Raw genomic sequence first — 24,659 nt, forward strand, 5'->3', positions numbered from 1 at the left:
TTTTACCTCCAGTGATCAGCTTGATTTTGTGTGCTGATCACAAGTTGGAGGTCAACATCCAGCTTGCTGACATTTTCATTAAAAAGGGAAAAAAAGAAAATGAAAAAACTTTCAGCTTAAATGGAGACACCATGACTCATCAACAATATTTTGCACCAAGATCCCAATAAATTTTCCTGTTTTAGCCTATGGATCAACACACTATTATGACTATGATTATGATTGATGCATACTCTTTTATACATACTCTGAGAGCCCTAAAAAGCCATTATACATTTCTATTGTGGCCATATGACTGTGAATACTGACTCAAACCAGAGATACTCAATAAAGTTTCTGGATATTTTCCTCAAACATTATCATTTTCTAAAGAAAAACATGTTTTCCATATTCACCCACATGTTTAATAAAGCTACTAGTCCCAAATCCCAATTTATTTATTTTTCTTCATTTAACTCAAAATAAAATAATATCTTTATGTACCTAAATCTATAAGTCAAAAGATGATTCAATTATTTGGATAATTATTTTGAGACTAAATCATAAGTTCATTTTTATATATCTGCATATATTTATTAAAAATATTTAATTTAAAGCCTACATACATATGCTCCAATTTTATGTTTTCAATGTTCAGAGAGTAACATAGGGTAATTGTATCTAACTACAGAGCCTATGTTTTATATTCTTGTATTTTCCTTCTTATTTATACCTATCACCATTGGTCAGCCCTTATTTACTTCCATCTCCATCCCATAACACTCTTATTAGCTAAATAAATATCCTCAAACTCAAACCTCCATCATTCTAAATTTGTGAGTTTTTCATTCCATAATTGTGCTGTTGAGTGGAAAAATAATCTTTTTAAATAAATGGCCATCTACCACTGGACACTTATAGCAACCATACTATACTTCTTACTCAGCTATTTAATTTCTTTTGTACAGTGGTACACTTCCTTAATCATCTCCTTTCCAAGTTCCAGTTCCATTCAAAAGTTGATTTCACAAGTCACTTCCAAAACACATAGTCTTTATGTATTATACTGAAGTTCACCATAGTTTTAGAACATCTGAATGGGCTAACATTCTTCTCATATTCTCTAAAGTCTCTATGAAAGATAAATCATTTCAATTGGTTTTGACTCAAATGCCCTCTTCCCATCCTAGTAACCATCCTAGTAGCTTCACTCAATGAGTTTTCCGATTAATATCTAGCATGTGCAAACATATTCTTTACTCCTTTTTTTCCAATACAGTTTAAATTTGCAAAGCTTTCCCACTTTAAACAACAAAAATGTTGTCTTCCATTCAAAATTAAGATTACTGAGAAAATATCTCATTTAATAATCAACTAACAAAGATGGATTCTACTATATCTACTCTGCTCCTTAAAGTAACTCTTGCCAAAATCACCAATCTCCTTGGTGCTAAATTTAACAGAAAGTCTTTAGGTCTACTCTTACTTAAATTTCTGTTGCATTTGACAAATTTAATCAAATCTACATCTTTGAGTAGATTATTCCATTGGATGAATGAAGAATAATATTTCTCCAATATTTTGTTTAAATATGATGTTAACTATTTGAAGTATGTCTCCCACAAAATCTGTTGAATTTCTATTGTCTCCTATTTATGAATATAGTTTTATTTAGGAATAAGATCTTTCCAGATAATCAAGTTGAAGTCATTGTGGTAAGTCCCAGTAAAATATGATTGGTATTTTTAAAAAGGGGGAAATGTGGACACAGACACAGACATGCACAATGGTAAGATGATGTAAGACAAACATGTGACAACAGAAAGGCAGAGATTGATCCAATAATATGCAAGCCAAGAATTGCTGATCACCACCAGAGGTAGGATGAGACACTGAAAGAAGGATTCTACTTCCTTGTAGAGTTTCAAAGGGAATATGGCCCTGTTCACACCTTGAGTTCAGATTTCTGAAATCCCCAGAACTATGAGACATACATTTCTGTTTTGTTAAGCATTCAGTTTGTTTCCTAGCAAAAGATGGTGTTTCTTTGACATCTGTCCTTGGCTTTCTTCTGTTCTGAATCTTTCTATTCTCCAGTTGTCATCCTATCAATTACAGTGCCTATAATTACCATCTATACTGGGAAAAAATCTTTATATGACATTCAAGTCTTTTATTGTTCCAGACTTGTTTTAGAGGTTCATTACTTGACCTGTGCCCCATGTACTCCACATTCTATGCATGCTAGTCTTTTGCCCAAGGACTAAGAGAATTGTATCTTACATCAGAAACCAGCTCTAAAAGCTAGTTGTCTTTGGGGAAACCACTAAACTTTCAAGTATAAGTTTCCAGATCTGCAAAATGAAGTTAGAAAAGTATCCAACAATGCTGTCCTATCAGTCCTCTTACTTGCTCCTTTCATTTGCAGAGCATAACTAGGATTTTCCAATTCTGAGAACTGGGTGTATTGAAAAAAGATCAACCCTCTAAATGAAGGTAGAAAAAATTTATTACATGCACTACCATGTATTTTTATTTCTTAATTGCTCCCTCATCTTGCACTTCATAAAGATCCAGATGAAAATGACTAATTAGAGAAATAAAGTGTTGATAGAAGCACAAATTTCCAAATAGCTGATTATTTTTGACCTCTAGCAATAATTTTTACATGTAACCATTTAAAATAGGTTTGATTTATGATTTAATCATTCCCAATGAATATTAAAAATTGAAAACTTAGTATGTATCTATTTTGATGCATTTAATAGATTTCTACTGAGACACAATTCAATATTTATCATCAAATATGTTAATACAGTTTCTGAATATGACATATTTTTTCCTAATTGTTCAAAAACTTCATATTCTCTCTTGATATATTTAAACTACTCAGAATTTTGTTGTTGATTATATTTTGTTTGTTTGTTTTTGCACTAGTATTTGTCCTCAGTATTGTTGGATCAGTAAATATTCAGTTTTTGAAACCCATGCACAGAGTTAAGTGGTTTAATTGTTGAACTATTTCCAAGAATTTTAGTTGGAGCTTAGAAGTATATACATATAGGACAAAATAAAAATGCATTAATAGAAATGATAAAGCTTACTGGTTCCACCTAGTGGCAATGCAAAGCAAATTAAAATTATCACTAAAATTATATTAAAAGGTTATAAAACCTTTTAAAAGTTTACTTATATGACCTTTCTATAAAGGTGGATATTCAATGTTGAAAATAATACCCACTATTTTAAAAACGTATATAAATGAATTTTGGGTTTCTATAACAATTCTTTTCTAGTAAAATAAAGTTTTTTATTATTTTAGAAGAGCTGTCTGAGCAATAAAAAACTAACTGAAATAGTATCTCTTGGTAATTATAAAGGTTTTTATGGTTTACGTTTTTCTACTAATTAAGAATATGTTTTCCCTTCTATGTCTATTAAATGCCATTCATTCAACTGCTGGCACCTAAGTAAATAGCCAAAAAATGATCAAACACAAAAATACGTAAGTCTGGAAGATAATATAATACTTCTTATACAGAAATTCATCTTTATTATGAGCTAATAAAATATATGAAGTACTTTCAATAGCTAATCATTTTATTAGCAAAAGCCCTGTATTTTCTACAAAACAATGTTTAAGCAGATGAAATATTAGCAAAAGACCTGTATTTTCTACAAAACAATGTTCAAGCAATAAATATAATGATTTAAATAAATCATGTTTCCTTTAAATTGAATAATCAGTTATGGTAACCTCCCTAATTGATTTATCATCATAAAATATGATAAAATAATGATATATGAATAAATTCCAGTATAAATATATATGAATAAAATCCAGTACAAATTTAAATTTTTTCCAGTATAAATATCATTAGAACACCTGTCATAGAAAATTATTTTTCTTCTGCTTTAAAAGTACCTTTGGGATTCTTATGAAAGCTATTCATGTGTTAACAACTAAATACATTTTTATTGTCTCTTTAATGTCTGCAAAACATCAAACTGTACATTACATGTTTTACCATAGAGAAATCTTTCCAGTTTAGTTATGATAGACTAAGTTTTATATGATATGTGAAAATATCCGATCTATATATAAAATATTTTGCTAAGAAAAAGAACCTTACCATATATTGTTAACTAATATTTTAGATATTTTAAGAGAAGAAAATAAAAGTAGAACTCAACTGAATATTCTTTTTTTCAGATAGAAATCATATGCTACAACAAGCAAAAGTAATAAAATCTTCAGTTTGTCAAATTTCAATATTGCTTCTTTAATTAATTTTACATATAAAAGCAAAACACTTAAAAAACATTCTGTGGTTGCAATTTACTTTACCATTTTTACCTTTACAGCTTGCTGTAGATAAGCAACCAACATCCTTTTACAGCTATCACACTGTGAGGATTTAATGTTGCTGCTATTGAACATCAGAGGAGAAATAATGGGTGAAAATATCATTATCATTTATTCTCATCATAATTTTATATTAAATAACATTTAATCATGAAGGGTCCAAGCAAAGGTACGTAATATGTCATTTGGACTTATAAGAATACTAATCCATACACTTAATTAATATATTATGGATTGCTTATATTTCATTATATATGTATAATTGATGTTCATTTTAAAATCATATTGTGTAATCCTATTACTTGATGACAAGGAAAATTAGAAATCTAAGTATCATGACTAAGGAACTTTCAATATGGCAGAGGAGTAAGAGGTGGAGATCACCTTCCTCCACACAAATACATCAAAAATACATCAATATGTTTAACAACTCCTACAAAACACCTACTGAAGGCAGGCAGAACACCTCAGACTTCCAAAAAGGCAAGAAACTCCCCACCTATCTGGGTAGGGCAAAAGAAAAAAGAAAAACCAGAGACAAAAGAATAAGGACAAGACCTGCACCTCTGGGAGGGAATCGTGAAGGAAGAAAAGTTTCCACACACTAGGAAGGCCCTTCACTGGTGGATATGGAGTAGTGTGGGGGGAAGCTTCAGAGCCATAGAGGAGAGTGCAGCAACAGTGGTGCAGAGAGCAAAGTGGAGATTCCCGCACAGAGGATCAGTGTCAACCAACACTTACCAGCCTAAGAGGCTTGTCTACTCACTCGCTGGGGAGGATCAGGGCTGGGAGCTGAGGCTCAGGCTTCAGAGGTCAGATCCCAAAGAGAGGACTGGGGTGGGCTGCATGAACACAGAGTGAAGGGGGCTAGTGAACCACAACTAGCCAGGAATGAGTCCAGGAAAAAGTCTGGAAATGCCTAAGAGGCAAGAGACGATTGTTTCAGGATGTGCAAGGAGAGGGGATTAAGAGCACCAACTAAACGAGCTCCAGAGATGGGTGCGAGCAGTAGCTTTCAGTGTGGACATCAGAGACAGGCATGAAACACTAAGACTCCTGCTGCAGCCACCAAGAATCCTGTGTGCAGACACAGGTCACCATCCACACTTACCATCTCAGGAGTCTCTGCAGCCGGCCACTGCCAGGGTCCCGTGATACAGGGAAAACTTCCCCAGGAGAACACATGGCATGACTCAGGCTGTTGCAACTTCATGCTGGCCTCTGCAGCTGAAGGCTCACCCCGCATACCGTACACCTCACCCTCCCTGGACTGAGTGAGCCAGAGCCACAGAATCAGCCACTCCTTTAACCCCCTCCTGTCTAGGTGGGAAATAGATGCCCTCAGGCGACTTATAGAGAGAGGACAAAGTTTAAATTTGGAGCCAAATCCAAAGCTGAACCCCAGGAGCTGAGCGAACAAAGAAGAGAAAAGGACATTTCTCCCAACAGCCTCACGAGCAGCAGATTAAATCTCCACAGTCAACTTGATGTACCCTGCATCTCTGGAATACTTGAATAGAAAATGAATCATCCAAAAATTGAGGCAGTGGACTTTGGGAGCAACTGTAGACTTGGGGTTTGCTTTCTGCATCTAATTTGTTTCTAGTTTTATGTTTATCTTAGTTTAGTATTTGGAGCTTATTAACATTGGTAGATTTGTTTATTGATTTGGGTCCTCTCTTCTTTATATATATATATATATATATATATATATATATATATATATATACTTGTTTTTGTTGTTGTTTTTCCTATTTCTCTTTTCTGGAGTGTGTATGTGTATACTTCTTTGTGCGATTTTGTCTGTATAGCTTTGCTTTTACCATTACTCCTAGGGTTCTCTCTGTCCGTATTTTTATTTTTTTCTTTTTAGAATAGGTTTTAGTGTTTGTTATTGTAGGTAGATTTTTTTTGGGGGGGGGGGTTGGTTGCTCTTTTCTTTCTTTTATGTTTATTCTATTTTTTATTACTTTTTAATTTTTAATTATTTTAATAACTTTAGTTTAGTTTCTTTCTTTCTTTCCTTTTTTCTCCCTTTTCTTTTGAGCCGTGTGTCTGACAGGGTCTACATGTTCTGGATGGGTGTCATGCCTGTGCTTGTGAGGTTGGAGAGCCGAGTTCAGGATATTTGTTCACAAGAGACCTCCCAGCTCCATGTAATATCAAATGGCAAAATATCTCCAACAAATCTCCTTCTCAATGCTAAGACCCAGCTACACTCAATGACAAGCAAGCTACAGTGCTGCACACCCTAAGTCAAACTAGTAAGACAGGAAGACAACCACACCCATTAGCAGAGATGTTGCCTAAAACCATAATAAGCTCACAGACACCCCAAATACACCACTGGTTTTGGTCATGCCCACCAGAAAGACAAGATATGGCCTCATTCACCAAATCACAATCAACAGTTCCCTTAACTAGGTACCCTATACAACAAGTGAACCAGCCTTACCAACTGGAGGCAGAAACCAACAACAATGGGAACTATGAAACTGCAGCCTGTGAAAAGGAGACCCCAAACACAGTAAGTTAAGCAAAATGAGAAGGCAGAGAAATACACAGCAGTTGAAGGACCAAGGTAAAAACCCACCAGGCAAAACAAATGAGGAAATAGGCAGTCTACCTGAAAAAGAATTCAGAGTAATGAAAGTAAAGATGATCCAAAATCTTGGAACTAGAATGGAGAAAATATAAGAAAATTTTAACAAGGACCTAGAAAAACTAAAGAGTAAGCAAACAATGATGAACAACACAATAAGTGAAATTAAAAATTCTCTAGAAGGAATCAATAGCAGAATGACTGAGGCAGAAGAATGGATAAGTGAGATGGAAGATAAAATAGTGGAAATAATTACCACAGAGAAGAATTAAAATAAATAAATAAATGAGGACAGTCTCAAAGAGCTCTGGAAAAACATTAAAGGCACCAACATTCAAATTATAGGGGTCCCAGAAGAAGAAGAGAAAAAGGAAAGGGACTGAGAAAATATTTGAAGAGATTATAGTTGAAAATTTCACTAATATGGGAGAGGAAATAGTCAATAAATCTCAGGAAACACAGAGAGTCCCATACAGGATAAATCCAAGGAGAAGCATGCCAAGATACATATTAATCAAGCTATCAAAAATTAAATACAAACAAAACATATTAAAAGCAGCAAGGGAAAAGCAACAGATAACATAAAAGGGAATCCTTAGAAAGTTAACAGCTGATATTTCAGCAGAAACACTACAAGCCAGAAGGGAGTGTCAGGACTTATTTAAAGTGATGAAAGGGAAAAACCTACAACAAAGATTAATTTACCAGCAAGATCTCATTAAGATTCAACAGAGAAAGTAAACACTTTACAGACAAACAAAAGCTAAGAGAATTCAGCACCACCAAACCACCTTACAACAAAGGCTAAAGGAATGTCTCTAGGCAAAAGACACAAGAGAAGGAAAAAACCTACAATAACAAACCCAAAACAATCAAGAAAATGGGACTAGGAACATACATATTGATAATTATGCTAAAGGTAAATGATTAAATGCTCCCACCAAAGACACAGACTGGCTGAATGGATACAAAAACAAGACCCATATATAGACTGTCTAAAAGAGACCCACTTCAGACCTAGAGACACATATAGACTGAAAGTGAGGGGAAGGAAAAAGATATTCCATGCAAATGGAAACCAAAAGAAAGCTGGAGTAGTAATTCACATATCAGACAAAATAGACTCTAAAATAAAGACTATTAGAAAAGACAAAGAAGAAAAATACATAATGATCAAGGGATCAATCCAAGAAAAAGATATAACAATTGTAAATATTTATGCACCCAACATAGGAGCACCTCAATACATCAAGCAAACACTAAGAGCCATAAAAGGGGAAATCGACAGTAACACATTCATAGTAGGGGACTTTAACACCCCACTTTCACCCATGGACAGATCATCCAAATGAAAATAAATAAGGAAACACAAGCTTTAAATGTTACATTAGGGGGGGACCTTGAAGATGGCGGAAGAGTAAGATGTGGAGATCGCCTTCCTCCCCACGGATACACCAGAAATACATCCACACGTGGAACAACACCTACAGAACTCCTACTGAAGGCTGGCAGAAGACCTCAGACCTCCCAAAAGGCAAGAAACTCCCCACGTAACTGGGTAGGGCAAAAGAAAAAACAGAGACAAAAGAATAAGGACGGCACCTGCACCAGTGGGAGGGAGCTATGAAGGAGGAAAAGTTTCCACACACTAGGAAGCCCCTCCGCGGGCGGAGACTGCGGGAGGCAGAGGGGGGAGTTTCGGGACCGCGGAGTAGTGCACAGCGACGGGTGCGGAGGGCAAAGCGGGGAGATTCCTGCACAGACGGTCGGTGCCGACCAGCACTCACCAACCCGAGAGGCTTGTCTGCTCTCCCGCCGGGGCGGGCGGGGCTGCAAGCTGAGGCTCGGGTTTCGGTTTTGGACGGAGCTCAGGGAGAGGACTGGGGTTGGCTGCTTGAACATAGCCTGAAGGGGTTAGTGCACCACGACTAGCCGGGAGGGAGTTCGGGGAAAAGCCTGCACCGGCCGAAGGGGCAAGAGACTTTTTCTTCCCTCTTTGTTTCCTGGTGCGTGAGGAGAGGGGTTTAAGAGCGCTGCTTAAAGGAACTCCAGAGACGGGCGCGAGCCGCGGCTAAAAGCGCGAACCCCAGAGACGGGCGCGAGCCGCGGCTGAAAGCGCAAACCCCAGAGACGGGCACGAGCCGCGGCTAAAACCGCGGACCCAAGAGCCGGGCGGGAGACGCTAAGGCTGCTGCTGCCGCCACCAAGGGGCCTGTGTGCGAGCACAGGTCACTCTCCACACCCCTCTTCCGCGGAGCCTGTGCAGCCCGCCACTGCCAGGTTCCCGGGATCCAGGGACAACTTCCCCGGGACAACGCACAGCGGGTCTCAGGCTGGTGCAACGTCACGCCGGCCTCTGCCGCAACGTCACGCTGCCTCTGCCGCCGCAGGCCGGCCCCGCAAACAGTGCCCCTCCTTCCCCCATCCCCCAACCCCCGGCCTGAGTGAGCCGGAGGCCCCGAATCAGTGGCTCCTTTAACCCAGTCCTGTCTGAGTGAAAAAACAGACGCCCTCCAGCGACCTACACGCAGAGGCAGGGCCAAATCCAAAGCTGAGCTCCTGTGAGCTGTGAGAACAAAGAAGAGAAAGGGAAATCTCTCCCAGCAGCCACAGAAGCAGCGGATTAAAGCTCCACAATCAACTTGATATACCCTGCATCTGTGGAATACCTGAATAGACAAGGAATGATCCCAAATTGAAGAGGTGGAATTTAGGAGCGAGATCTATGATTTTTTTCCCTTTTCCTCTTTTTGTGAATGTGTACGTGTATGCTTCTGTGTGAGATCTTGTCTGTATACTCTTGCTTCCACCATTTGTCCTAGGGCTCTATCCGTCCATGACTTTTTTTTTAAAATTCTTTTTCTTAATAATTAAGTTTAATTGTAATAACTTTATTATACTTTACCTTCGTTCTTTCTTTCCTTCCTTCCTTCCCTCCTTTAGACAACGAATCACCCCAAATTGAGGAGGTGGTCTCAGGGAGCAGGATTTATGATTTTTCCCCCTTTACCTCTTTTTGTGAAGGTGTATGTGTATGCTTCTGTGTAAGATTTTCTCGTATAGCTTTGCTTCCAACATTTGTCCTAAGGTTCTATCCGTCCCTTTTTTTTTCTAAATATTTTTTAATTCAATAACTATATTATACTTTATTTTATTTTTACTGTATCATCTTTCTTTCTGTCTTTTTTCCTTCTTTCCCTCCTTCCTTCCTTCCTCCCTCCCTCCCTCCCTCCTTTCTTTCCTTCTTTGCTTGTTTCTTCCTTCCTTCCTTTCCTCCTTTCCTTCTTTCTTTACTCATACTTCTACTAATTCTCCCTACTTTTTCTCCCTTTTATTCTGAGCTGTGTGGATGAAAGGCTCTTGGTGCTCCAGCCAGGAGTCAGGGCTCTGCCTCTGAGGTAGGAGAGCCAACTTCAGGACACTGGTCAACAAGAGACCTCCCAGCTCCACATAATATTAAACGGTGGAAATATCCCAGAAACCTCCATCTTAACACCAGCACCCAGCTTCACTCAACGACCAGCAAGCCACAGTGCTGGACAACCTATGCCAAACAACTAGCAAAACAGGAACACAACCCCACCCATTAGCAGAGAGGCTGCCTAAAATCATAATAAGGCCACAGACACCCCAAAACACACCACCAGACGTGAACCTGCCCACTAGAGAGACAAGATCCAGCCTCATCCAGCACAACACAGGCACTAGTCCCCTCCACCAGGAAGCCTACACAACCCACTGAAACAACCTTAGCCACTGGAGACAGACATCAAAAACAACGGGAACTACGAACGTGCAGCCGGCAAAAAGGAGACCCCAAACACAGTAAGATAAGCAAAACGAGAAGACAGAAAAACACACAGCAGATGAAGGAGCAAGATAAAAACCCACCAGACCTAACAAATGAAGAGGAAATAGGCAATCTACCTGAAAAAGAATTCAGATTAATGATAGTAAGGATGATCCGAAATCTTGGAAGTAGAATGGACAAAATGCAAGAAACAGTTAACAAGGACCTACAAGAACTAAAGATGAAACAAGCAACGATGAACAATGCAATAAATGAAATTAAAATCACTCTAGATAGGATCAATAGCAGAATAACTGAGGCAGAAGAACGGATAAGTGACCTGGAAGATAAAGTAGTGGAAATAACTACTGCAGAGCAGAATAAAGAAAAAAGAATGAAAAGAACTGAGGACAGTCTCAGAGACCTCTGGGACAACATGAAACGCACCAACATTCGAATTATAGGGGTTCCAGAAGAAGAAGAAAGAAAGAAAGGGACTGAGAAAATATTTGAAGAGATTATAGTTGAAAACTTCCCTAATATGGGAAAGGAAATAGTTAATCAAGTCCAGGAAGCACAGAGGGTCCCATACAGGATAAATACAAGGAGAAACACGCCAAGACACATATTAATCAAACTGTCAAAAATTAAATACAAAGAAAGCATATTAAAAGCAGCAAGGGAAAAACAACAAATAACACACAAGGGAATCCCCATAAGGTTAACAGCTGATCTCTCAGCAGAAACCCTACAAGCCAGAAGGGAGTGGCAGGACATACTGAAAGTGATGAAGGAGAATAGCCTGCAACCAAGACTACTCTACCCAGCAAGGATCTCATTCACATTTGATGGAGAAATTAAAACCTTTACAGACAAGCAAAAGCTGAGAGAGTTCAGCACCACCAAACCAGCTTTACAACAAATGCTAAAGGAACTTCTCTAGACACGAAACACAAGAGAAGGAAATGACCTATAGTAGCGAACCCAAAACAATATATAAAATGGAAATAGGAACATACATATCGATAATTACCTTAAATGTAAATGGACTAAATGCTCCCACCAAAAGACACAGATTGGCTGAATGGATACAAAAACAAGACCCTTATATATGCTGTCTACAAGAGACCCACCTCAGAACTAGAGACACATACAGACTGAAAGTAAGGGGATGGAAAAAGATATTCCATGCAAATGGAAACCAAAAGAAAGCTGGAGTAGCAATTCTCTTATCAGACAAAATAGACTTTAAAATAAGGACTATTAAAAGGGACAAAGAAGGACACTACATAATGATCAAGGGATCGATACAAGAAGAAGATATAACAATTGTAAATATTTATGCACCCAACATAGGAGCACCTCAATACATAAGGCAAATACTAACAACCATAAAAGGGGAGATCAACAGTAACACATTCATAGTAGGGGACTTTAACACCCCACTTTCACCCATGGACAGATCATCCAAAATGAAAATAAATAAGGAAACACAAGCTTTAAATGATACATTAAACAAGATGGACTTAATTGATATTTATAGGACACTCCATCCAAAAACAACAGAATACACATTTTTCTCAAGTGCTCATGGAACATTCTCCAGGATAGATCATATCTTGGGTCACAAATCAAGCCTTGGTAAATTTAAGAAAACTGAAATTGTATCAAGTATCTTTTCCGACCACAACGCCATGAGACTAGATATCAATTACAGGAAAAGATCTGTAAAAAATACAAACACATGGAGGCTAAACAATACACTACTTAATAATGAAGTGATCACTGAAGAAATCAAAGAGGAAATAAAAAAATACCTAGGAAACAAATGACAATGGAGACACAACGACCCAAAACCTATGGGATGCAGCAAAAGCAGTTCTAAGGGGGAAGTTTATAGCAATACAAGCCCACCTTAAGAAGCAGGAAACATCTCGAATAAACAACCTAACTTTGCACCTCAAGCAATTAGAGAAAGAAGAACAAAAAAACCCCAAAGCTAGCAGAAGGAAAGAAATCATAAAAATCAGATCAGAAATAAATGAAAAAGAAATGAAGGAAACAATAGCAAAGATCAATAAAACTAAAAGCTGGTTTTTTGAGAAGATAAACAAAATAGATAAACCACTAGCCAGACTCATCAAGAAAAAAAGGGAGAAGACTCAAATCAATAGAATTAGAAATGAAAAAGGAGAAGTAACAACTGACACTGCAGAAATAAAAAAAAATCCTAAGAGATTACTACAAGCAACTCTATGCCAATAAAATGGACAATCTGGAAGAAATGGACAAATTCTTAGAAATGCACAACCTGCCAAGACTGAATCAGGAAGAAATAGAAAATATGAACAGACCAATCACAAGCACTGAAATTGAAACTGTGATTAAAAATCTTCCAACAAACAAAAGCCCAGGACCAGATGGCTTCACAGGTGAATTCTATCAAACGTTTAGAGAAGAGCTAACACCTATCCTTCTCGAACTCTTCCAAAATATAGCAGAGGGAGGAACACTCCCAAATTCCTTCTACGAGGCCACCATCACCTTGATACCAAAACCAGACAAGGATGTCACAAAGAAAGAAAACTACAGGCCAATATCACTGATGAACATAGATGCAAAAATCCTCAACAAAATACTAGCAAACAGAATCCAACAGCACATTAAAAGGATCATACACCATGATCAAGTGGGGTTTATTCCAGGAATGCAAGGATTCTTCAATATACGCAAATCTATCAATGTGATAAACCATATTAACAAATTGAAGGAGAAAAACCATATGATCATCTCAATAGATGCAGAGAAAGCTTTCGACAAAATTCAACACCCATTTATGATAAAAACCCTCCAGAAAGTAGGCATAGAGGGAACTTTCCTAAACATAATAAAAGCCATATATGACAAGCCCACAGCAAACATCATCCTCAATGGTGAAAAACTGAAAGCATTTCCACTAAGATCAGGAACAAGACAAGGTTGCCCACTCTCACCACTCTTATTCAACATAGTTTTGGAAGTTTTAGCCACAGCAATCACAGAAGAAAAGGAAATAAAAGGAATCCAAATCGGAAAAGAAGAAGTAAAGCTGTCACTGTTTGCAGATGACATGATACTATACAATTTGTATGGAAACACAAAAGACCCCGAATAGCCAAAGCAATCTTGAGAACGAAAAAAGGAGCTGGAGGAATAAGGCTCCCTGACTTCAGACTATATTACAAAGCAACAGTAATCAAGACAGTATGGTACTGGCACAAAAACAGAAAGATAGATCAGTGGAACAGGATAGAAAGCCCAGAGATAAACCCACGCACATATGGACACCTTATCTTTGATAAAGGAGGCAGGAATGTACAGTGGAGAAAGGACAGCCTCTTCAATAAATGGTGCTGGGAAAACTGGACAGGTACATGTTAAAGTATGAGATTAGATCACTCCCTAACACCATACACAAAAATAAGCTCAAAATGGATTAAAGACCTAAATGTAAGGCCAGAAACTATCAAACTCTTAGAGGAAAACATAGGAAGAACACTATGACATAAATCACAGCAAGATCCTTTCTGACCCACCTCCTAGAGTAATGGAAATAAAAACAAAAATAAACAAATGGGACCTAATGAAACTTCAAAGCTTTTGCACAGCAAAGGAAACCATAACCAAGACCAAAAGACAACCCTCAGAATGGGAGAAAACATTTGCAAATGAAGCAACTGACAAAGGATTAATCTCCAAAATTTACAAGCAGCTCATGCAGCTCAATAACAAAAAAACAAACAACCCCATCCAAAAATGGGCAGAAGACCTAAATAGACATTTCTCCAAAGAAGATATACAGAATGACAACAAACACATGAAAGAATGCTCAACATCATTAATCATTAGAGAAATGCAAATCAAAACTACAATGAGATATCATCTCACACCAGTCAGAATGGCCATCATCAAAAAATCTAGAAACAATAAATGCTGGAGAGGGTGTGGAGAAAAGGGGACACTCTTGCACTGCTGGTGGGAATGTGAATTGGTTCAGCCACTGTGGAGAACAGTATGGAGGTTCCTTAAAAAACTACAAATAGAATTACCATATGACCCAGCAATCCCACTACTTGGCATATACCCTGAGAAAACCAAAATTCAAAAAGAGTCATGTACCAAAATGTTCATTGCAGCTCTATTTACAATAGCCAGGACATGGAAACAACCTAAGCGCCCATCATCGGATGAATGGATAAAGAAGATGTGGCACATATACACAATGGAATATTACTCAGCCTTAAAAAGAAATGAAATTGAGCTATTTGTAATGAGATGGATAGACCTAGAGTCTGTCATACAGAGTGAAGTAAGTCAGAAAGAAAAAGACAAATACCGTATGCTAACACATATATATGGAATTTAAGGGAAAAAAATGTCATGACGAACCTAGGGGTAAGATAGGAATAAAGACGCAGACCTACTGGAGAACGGACTTGAGGATATGGGGAGGGGGAAGGGTGAGTTTTGACAGGGCGAGAGAGAGTCATGGACATATACACACTAACAAACGTAGTAAGGTAGATAGCTGGGGGGAAGCAGCCGCAAGGCACAGGGATATTAGCTCGGTGCTTTGTGACAGCCTGGAAGTGTGGGATGGGGAGAGTGGGAGGGAGGGAGACGCAAGAGGGAAGACATATGGGAACATATGTATATGTATAGCTGATTCACTTTGTTATAAAGCAGAAACTAACACACCATTGTAAAGCAATTATACCCCAATAAAGATGTTTAAAAAAAAAAAAAAAAGATTCATAAGGATGACTTAAAGATATAGGCAATAAAGTCTCATGAGAAATTAAAAAAAAAAAAAAAAAAAGGTTACATTAAACAAGATGGACTTAGTTGATAGTTATAGGACATTCCATCCAAAAACAACAGAGTACACATTTTTCTCAAGTGCTCATGGAACATTCTCCAGGATAGATCATATCTTGGGTCACAAATGAAGCCTTGATAAATTTAAGAAAATTGAAATTGTATCAAGTATCTTTTCCAACCACAACGCTATGAGACTAGATATAAATTACAGGAAAAGATTGGTAAAAAATACAAACACTTAGAGGGTAAACAATACACTACTTAATAAAGAAGTGATCTCTGAAGAAATCAAAGAGGAAATGAAAAAAAACCTAGAAGCAAATGACAGTGTAGACACGACATCCCAAAACCTATGGGATGCAGCAAATTCAGTTCTAAGAGGGAAGTTTATAGCAATACAATGCTACCTCAAGAAACAGGAAACATCTAGAACAAACAACCTAACCTTGCACCTAAAGCAATTAGAGAAAGAAGAACAAAAAAAACCCAAAGTTAGCAGAAGGAAAGAAATCATAAAGATCACATCAGAAATAAATGAAAAAGAAATGAAGGAAATGATAGCAAAGATCAATATAATAAAAGCTGGTTCTTTAAGAAGATAAACAAAATTGATAATTCATTAGCCAGACTCATCAAGAAAAAAAGGGAGAAGACTCAAATCAATAGAATTCGAAATGAAAAAGGAGAAGTAAAAACTGACACTGCAGAAATACAAAACATCATGAGAGATTACTACAAGCGACTCTATGCCAATAAAATGGACAACCTGGAAGAAATGGACAAATTCTTAGAAATGCACAACCTGGCAATACTGAATCAGGAAGAAACAGAAAATATGAACAGACCAATCACAAGCACTGAAATTGAAAATGTGATTAAAAATCTTCCAACAAACAAAAGCCCAGGACCAGATGGCTTCACAGGCGAATTCTATCAAAGATTCAGAGAAGAGATAATAATTATCCTTCTCAAACTCTTCCAAAATATAGCAGATGGAGGAACACGCCGAAATGCATTCTACGAGGCTACCATCACCCTGATGCCAAAACCAGAGAAAGATGTCAGAAAGAAAAAAAATTACAGGCCAGTATCACTGATGAACATAGATGTAAAAGTCCTCACCAAATACTAGCAAACAGAATCCAACAGCACATTGAAAGGATCATACACCATGATCAAGTGGGGTTTATTCCAGGAATGCAGAGTCTTCAATATATGCAAATCAATCAACGTGATACACCATATTAATAAATTTAAGGAGAAAAACCTATCATCATCTGAATAGTTGCAGAGAAAGCTTTCAACAACATTCAACACCCATTTATGATTAAAACCCTGCAGAAAGTAGGCATAGAGGGAACTTTCCTCAACATAGAAAAGACCATATATGACAAACCCACAGCCAACATCGTCCTCAATGCTGAAAAACTGAAAGCATTTCCACTAAGATCAGGAAAAAGACAAGGTTTCCCACTCTCACTACTCTTATTCAACATAGTTTTGGAAGTTTTAGCCAGAGCAATCAGAGAAGAAAAGGAATATAAGGAATCCAAATCAGAAAAGAAAAAGTAAAGCTGTCACTGTTTGCAGATTACATGATACTATACATAGAGAATCCTAAAGATGCTACCAGAAAACTACTAGAGCTAATCAATGAATTTGGTAAAGTAGCAGGATACAAAATTAATGCACAGAAATCTCTGGCATTCCTATACACTAATGATGAAAAATATGAAAGTGAAATCAAGAAAACACTCCCATTTACCATTGAAACAAAAAGAATAAAATATCTAGGAATAAACCTACCTAAGGAGATGAAAGACCTGTATGCAGCCAATTATAAGACACTGATGAAAGAAATTAAAGATGATACAAATAGACGCAGAGATATACCATGTTCTTGGATGGGAAGAATCAACAGTGTGAAAATGACTCTACTACCCAAAACAATCTACAGATTCAATGCAATTCCTATCAAACTACCACTGGCATTTTCACAGAACTGGAAACAAAATATTTCACATTTGTTTGGAAACACAAAAGACCCCGAATAGCCAAAGCATCTTGAGAATGAAAAACAGAGCTGGAGGAATCAGGCTCCCTGCTTCAGACTATATGACAAAGCTACAGTAATCACACAGTATGATACTGGCAAAAAAAAAACAAAAGATAGATCAATGGAACACTACAGAAAGCCCAGAAAATACATCCATGCACATATGATCCACTTATCTTTCATAAAGGAGGCAGGAATATACAGTGGAGAAAGGACAGCCTCTTCAATAAATGGTGCTGGGAAAACTGGACAAGGTGCATATAAAAGTATGAGATTAGAACACTCCCCTTACACCACATACAAAAAATAAGCTCAAAATGGATTAAAGACCTAAAGGTAAGGCCAGAAACTATCAAACTCTTAGAGGAATGTCTAGGTAGAACACTCTATGACATAAATCACAGCAAGATCCTTTATGACCCACCTCCTAGAGAAATGGAAAATAAAAATAAAAATAAACAAATAGGGACCTAATGAAACTTCAAAAGCTTTTGCACAGGAAAGGAAACCATAAACAATACCAAAAGACAACCCTCAGAATTGGATAAAATATTTGCAAATGAGGCAACTAACAAAGATTAATCTCCAAAATTTATAAGTAGCTCATGCAGCTCAATAAAAGAAAAACAAACAACCCATTCCTAAAATGGACAGAAGACCTAAATAAACATTTCTCCAAAGAAGATATACAGATTGCCAACAAACACATGAAAGAATGCTCAACATCATTAATCATTAGAGAAATGCAAATCAAAAACTACAATGAGATATCATCTCACACCAGTCAGAATGGCCATCATCAAAAAATCTAGAAACAATAAATGCTGGAGAGGGTGTGGAGAAAAGGGAACACTCTTGCACTGCTGGTGGGAATGTGAATTGGTTCAAGCCACTATGGAGAACAGTATGGAGGTTCCTTAAAAAACTACAAATAGAACTACCCATATGACCCAGCAATCCCACTACTGGGCATATACCCTGAGAAAACCATAATCCAAAAAGAATCTTGTACCAAAATGTTCATTGCAGCTCTATTTACAATAGCCAGAAGATGGAAAACAACCTAAGTGTCCATCACTGGATGAATGGACAAAGAAGCTATGGCACATATATAAGCCATAAAAAGAAACGAAATTGAGTTATTTGTAGTGAGATGGATGGACCTAGAATCTGTCACACGGAGTGAAGTAAGTCAGAAAGAGAAAGACAAATACCGTATGCTAACACATATATATGGAATATAAGAAAAAAAATGTCATGAAGAACCTAGGGTTAGGACGAGAGTAAAGACACAGACTTACTAGAGAATGCACTTGAGGATATGGGGAGGGGAAGGGTAAGGCTATGACAAAGCGGGAGCGTGCATGGACATATATACACTACCAAACGTAAAATAGATAGCTAGTGGGAAGCAGTTCGCATAGCACAGGGAGATAAGTGTCGGTGATTTGTGACCACTTGGATTGGTGGGATATGGAGTGTGGGAGGGAGGGAGACGCAAGAGGGAGGAGATATGGGAATATATATGTATAACTGTTTCACTTTGTTATAAAGCAGAAGCTAACACACCATTGTAAAGCAATTATACTCCAATAAAGGTGTAAAAAAAAGAAAAAAAAAGCTTCTAGATAGCCAAAGTAACTATTAAGAAATTTAAAAGGCAAACTACTGAATGGGAGAAAATACTTTCAAATCATATATCTAATAAGTGTAAATATTTCAAAATGTGTCAAAAACTCATACAACTCAGTAGAAATAATCAACAATCCAATTAAAAATGAACAGAAGATCTAAATAGACAGTTTTCCAAAGAAGACATACAGATAGCCAACAAGTACATAAAAAGATGCTCTACATTATTAATCAGGAGGGAAATTAAATTCAAAACCACAATGAGATATCACTTTATACCCATTAGAATGGCTATTATTAAAGAGAAAAAGAGCAAGTGCTGGCAGCTGTGGAGGAAGGGAACCCTGATGTCCTGTTGGTGAGAATGTAAATTGGTGCAGTCACTATGGAAAACAGTATGAAAAGTTTCCCCAAAAAATTGAAAAATAAGTTACCGTGTGATCCAGCATTTCTACTTCTGATTATTTACCCAAAGAAAAAGAAAACAATAACTGTATAAGATGTGTGCACTCCTATGTTCATTACAGCACTATTTACAATAACCAAGACATGGAAACATCCTTAGCATTTATTGAGGAGTGAATGAATATAGAAAATTGTGGTATGTATGTATATATATATATGTATAGTGTATATATATGCACACACAGTGGAATGAAATCTTGCCATTTGTGACAACATGGATGGACCACAAGGACATTGTGCTAGGTGAAATATGTCAGAGAAAGACAAATACTGTATATTCTGTTATATATGGAGATCTAAGAAAACAAAACAAAACAAAAAATACAAGCTTATAGTTACAGAGAACAGATTGGTGGTTACCACAAGCAACAGTTAAGGGATAGAAGAATTGGGTAAAGGGGATCAAAAGGTTAAAAAAGAGAAAGAAAGAACTTCTTTGAGAATATTTTTGGTGAACTTTTGACCTAAATTCTGAGAACCATTTTTCCTTTTGGATGTCAAGCAATTCCCTCCTTCAGGGGGCTGGGAGATACTTCATTATTCATTATTTTTCTTAGCATGACATCCAAGGAAAAGGTTTTGGAATGGGGAGGAACTTGGAAATGTTGTATTAGAAAAAGGAAGAGAAACACAAATTAAGAAAAGATGCTCAAGATATGGAATTTAATTTCAAATGAAAAGTACACTCAGTGTTCAGTGTTTTCTCTTGTGAAGTTGGGATGAAAAGAGGATTAAATGAGATAATAAAATCTAATAGTTTTTTATAAAAATCGAACCATTAATAGAATTTTATGAAAAAGGGACTTATAGGAAAAATAGAATATGGTGGAACATTCAACACGTGAATATAGTCTAGTAAGGAACACTGTTCTAAAAAACCTAATAAAAAACTTTAAACATCTTAAATCTCTAAAAATTTAAAAATAAGTTTAAAAACTTTAATGAAATGGGACACATGTAAAAACTTAAATGACCAAATTTTTGATTCAAGAAAAACTAGTAATTTGCATGTGAAATATTGGTAAGAGAAAATCAGTTAACTTACCAAAGGAAACAAATACACACAAGACAAGTGGATGGGTTCAGTTTCACCTGGGAGGTTTTCTTCCTAGCAATTAGGAAATACCATATAGATATTACCTATTTTTTTCTAGAGCAAGGAAAAATACTTAAAATTTACAATTAGTTTGAAAGTGTAAAAATAAAATATGCACTAAATCCTGGCAAATACAGTTTGAATAATGAGAAACTGCTGACACTTAGAACAATGTATTAGAATTCTCAAATAAGATTTAATTGTGTGACCCAAATAAGATTTAATGTTAGCAAACAGAAACATAGTCTAGCATATCAGTATGTGAAATGTACCATTATTTTGATGGATTCTCAAAAATATTTGATAAAATCTTATTTTCTTGATTTTTTTTAGTTTTAAAAGCACTACTTACGTAATTTATTCTTTATATTTCTCCCAAATTAACTCCAAATATTCACACAAACTTATCAGAAACAATATATATTGTCTTGCCAACCTTGGCTTTAACAACATACTTTTTAAAATTTCTTTCTTTCTTCCTTTCTTTCTTTCTTTCTTCTTTCTTTCTTTCCTTCTTTCTTTCTTTCTTGCTTTTTTTCTTGCATAACTGGAGGTGCTGTAGTAACTGGGAAATGATCATTTTAAATCCATAAACAACCAGACAAAATAATAAATTTCAAAGTGAACCAGAAATATAACTTTAAAAAGAAGTCATACAAATACTAGAAGAAAAATATGTTTATACAAACCCCAATTTAAAATCTGCAAAATAAATGAACAGATTATTTTATATTATGTAAAAATGGTCCTTAAACACATGAAAATATATTTAATTTCAGTTACTATAAGAGAAATGCAAATCACTACTACACTAAGATGACATTTCTTAACTCTCAAATTGGCAGAAATTAATACATTTGACAACACATTTAATTAATGAAGCTGTGGGGAAATGGTATTCTTATGAATTGCCAGTGGGCATGTAAACTGGAACAGCTCATAACAAGGAAAATTCAGAAATATCAATAATCTATGTAAATATTTAACTCTTGACCCAACAATCCCAATTATAATAATTCAACCTGAAGTTACACCTTGAAACATAACATATATATTTAATGTTATGCATTACAGCGTTTTTTACAGTGTATTGGTAAGACTCTAAAAGTTCATGTATAGAAGACTGGTTGACTATAGACATTATTATTACCCTCACAATTGTTATATGCAGTTACATATGCAGTTTTATAAAAGAATAAGAAAGATCTCTGTGAACTGACACAATACAATTTGTTGTGTAAAAAAAGAAAATGAGAAAGCAAAGCTGGGCTTCCCTGGTGGTGCAGTGGTTGAGCGTGTGCCTGCCGATGCAGGGGACAGGGGTTCCTGCCCTGGTCCGGGAAGATCCCACATGCCGCGGAGCGGCTAGGCTCGTGAGCCATGGCCCGCTGAGCCTGCGTGTCCAGAGCCTGTGCTCCGCAACGGGAGAGGCAACAGCAGTGAGAGGCCCGCGTACCGCAAAAAAAAAAAAAAAAAAAAAAAAAAAAAGCTATAGTATAGTAGCTTTATCCATAAGAAATAGGGGAAAATATAAAAAACAGATTTGCATTTTCTTAAAAACGTATATATAATCAAACAGAAACTTCTGAGATTTGTTTTAGTCTACAGAGAGTGAGTGAAAATACAATGAAATGAGCAAGGAAAGTTAGTGATAATTCTCTAATTTGTATAGATAGTTTTGATCTTTTAAACTATTTTACAAAATCAAAAATTAAAACAGTAAGAATGGGTAAAAACTAAAAGAGAAAACAAACTATAGGCACTATTTTAACTAATAACCTAAGCATAACTGCGTTTCAGATAAATAGCATAACCATAACAAAATGGGTAAAAATCCCAAGTAACTTTAAAATACAGGTACTTTGATATTACAGCTTCAAGCTAAAGAAATAAGAAAAAAGAAAAGCAACTATTAAACTCCAGTTAACAGATGTTTTCCACAATAGTATGGAATAGCAATTCTGAACCTACTCTCTCTATATTGTAGGACTGAGAATAATAAATATATTGTAGAAAATGGAAGCCAGGTATCTCACTGTTGGTAAAGGAAGTGACAAAGAAGGAAAGGAAATGGACCCTGAATAGTTGCATCATAACTGAAGGTGACAGAATGGACTCAAAGTTTTATAAGTAGATTACAAAGATATTGGCACAGATGAAAGTAATAGAGAGAGATAAAAATGGCAGAGAATTACAAACAAACATAGAGAGAAGCATATACACAGATAGATATAAAAATTTCTAGGCATTGTCAACAGAGAGTGTCTAGAATCACGAAGAACACCTATGTCAATACATGGCTGATTTCAGGGCTGGGCAAGAAAAGAGTAAGATAAGTCTAGGATAGAAACTATCTAAGGGACAAAAATTAAATGATATGGACAGATCAAAGACACAGGATCCAGCTATTATTTAGACATTTTGAACATTAATAATAAAATATATTATAACCAGGCTAGCCTGACCTATGAATGAACCCAAAAAGGCCTAGAATGAGATAAATATGATACTTAGTTTAAAATAAAACAAGTGATTTCGACCCACTAGACTGTGATTTAAACTCACAAGTGCCAAATGTCCCTAATCCATATTAATATTCTGATAGCCTTTACCATATCTCTCATGGGTTTATTAATATATCAATCCCACCTAATATCTGCATTACTATGCTTAGAAGGTATAGTACTATCATTATTCATTCTAGCAGCCCTCACAATCCTAAACTCACACTTCACCCTGGCCAACATAGTACCAATTATCCTTTTAGTATTTGCAGCCTGCGAAGCAGCTATCAGACTGGCCCTACTAGTCATAATCTCCAATACGTATGGTACTGACTACGTACAAAACCTTAACCTCCTTCAATGCTAAAATTTATCATTCCTACCATTATACTAATATCTTTAACTTGACTATCAAAAATAACTTTATCTGAATTAATACCACAACTCACAGCTTACTAATCAGCTTTACAAGCCTGCTCCTACTTAACCAATTTAACGACAACAGTCTCAACTACTCCTTGACATTTTTCTCTGACTCCCTTTCTACACCCTTAATATTAACAATGTGACTTCTTCCATTAATATTAATAGCAAGCCAATAACACCTCCTGAAAGAACCACTTACCCGAAAAAAACTCTACATTACAATACTAATTATATTACAAACCCTTTTAATTATAACCTTCACTGCTATAGAATTAATCATATTTTACATCACATTTGAAGCTACACTAATTCCCACCCTCATCATCATTACCCGTTGAGGCAACCAAACAGAACGACTTAATGCAGGACTCTACTTCTTATTCTATACACTCATAGGGTCTCTCCCCTTACTAGTAGCACTAACATACTTACAAAATACACTAGGTTCCCTAAATTTCCTATTATTACAATACTGAGCCCAACCACTACCTACTTCCTGATCTAATACTCTCATATGATTAGCTTGCATAATAGCTTTCCTAGTAAAAATACCTCTTTACGGCCTACATCTTTGATTACCTAAAACACATGTAGAAGCCCCCATTGCAGGCTCAATAGTCCTTGCAGCTGTATTATTAAAACTCGGAGGCTATGGCATGCTACGAATCACATCAATCCTTAACCCCTTAACAGAACACATAGCCTACCCCTTCCTTGTACTATCCCTATGAGGAATAATCATAACCAGCTCTATCTGTTTATGCCAAACAGACCTAAAATCACTAATCGCATACTCCTCAATTAGCCACATAGCACTCGTCATCGCAGCTATCCTCATCCAAACCCCTTGAAGCTACATAGGAGCTACCACTTTAACAATCGC

At 36.4% G+C, this 24,659-nt stretch overlaps 1 long non-coding RNA gene across 1 annotated transcript; it reads right to left on the reverse strand.

Moving 5' to 3' along the window:
- Positions 1 to 1,134: 1,134 nt before the first annotated feature.
- LOC116743037 lies at positions 1,135 to 24,659 on the reverse strand. The gene is made up of 3 exons (XR_004346662.1): positions 23,976 to 24,659; positions 4,838 to 4,844; positions 1,135 to 1,165 (listed from the first exon to the last, which is right to left on the reverse strand). It is a non-coding gene; the product is annotated as an uncharacterized LOC116743037 (long non-coding RNA).

Source organism: Phocoena sinus, chromosome 18, assembly GCF_008692025.1.
Source record: "Phocoena sinus isolate mPhoSin1 chromosome 18, mPhoSin1.pri, whole genome shotgun sequence".
In the NCBI taxonomy this organism is placed as follows: Eukaryota; Metazoa; Chordata; class Mammalia; order Artiodactyla; family Phocoenidae; genus Phocoena; species Phocoena sinus.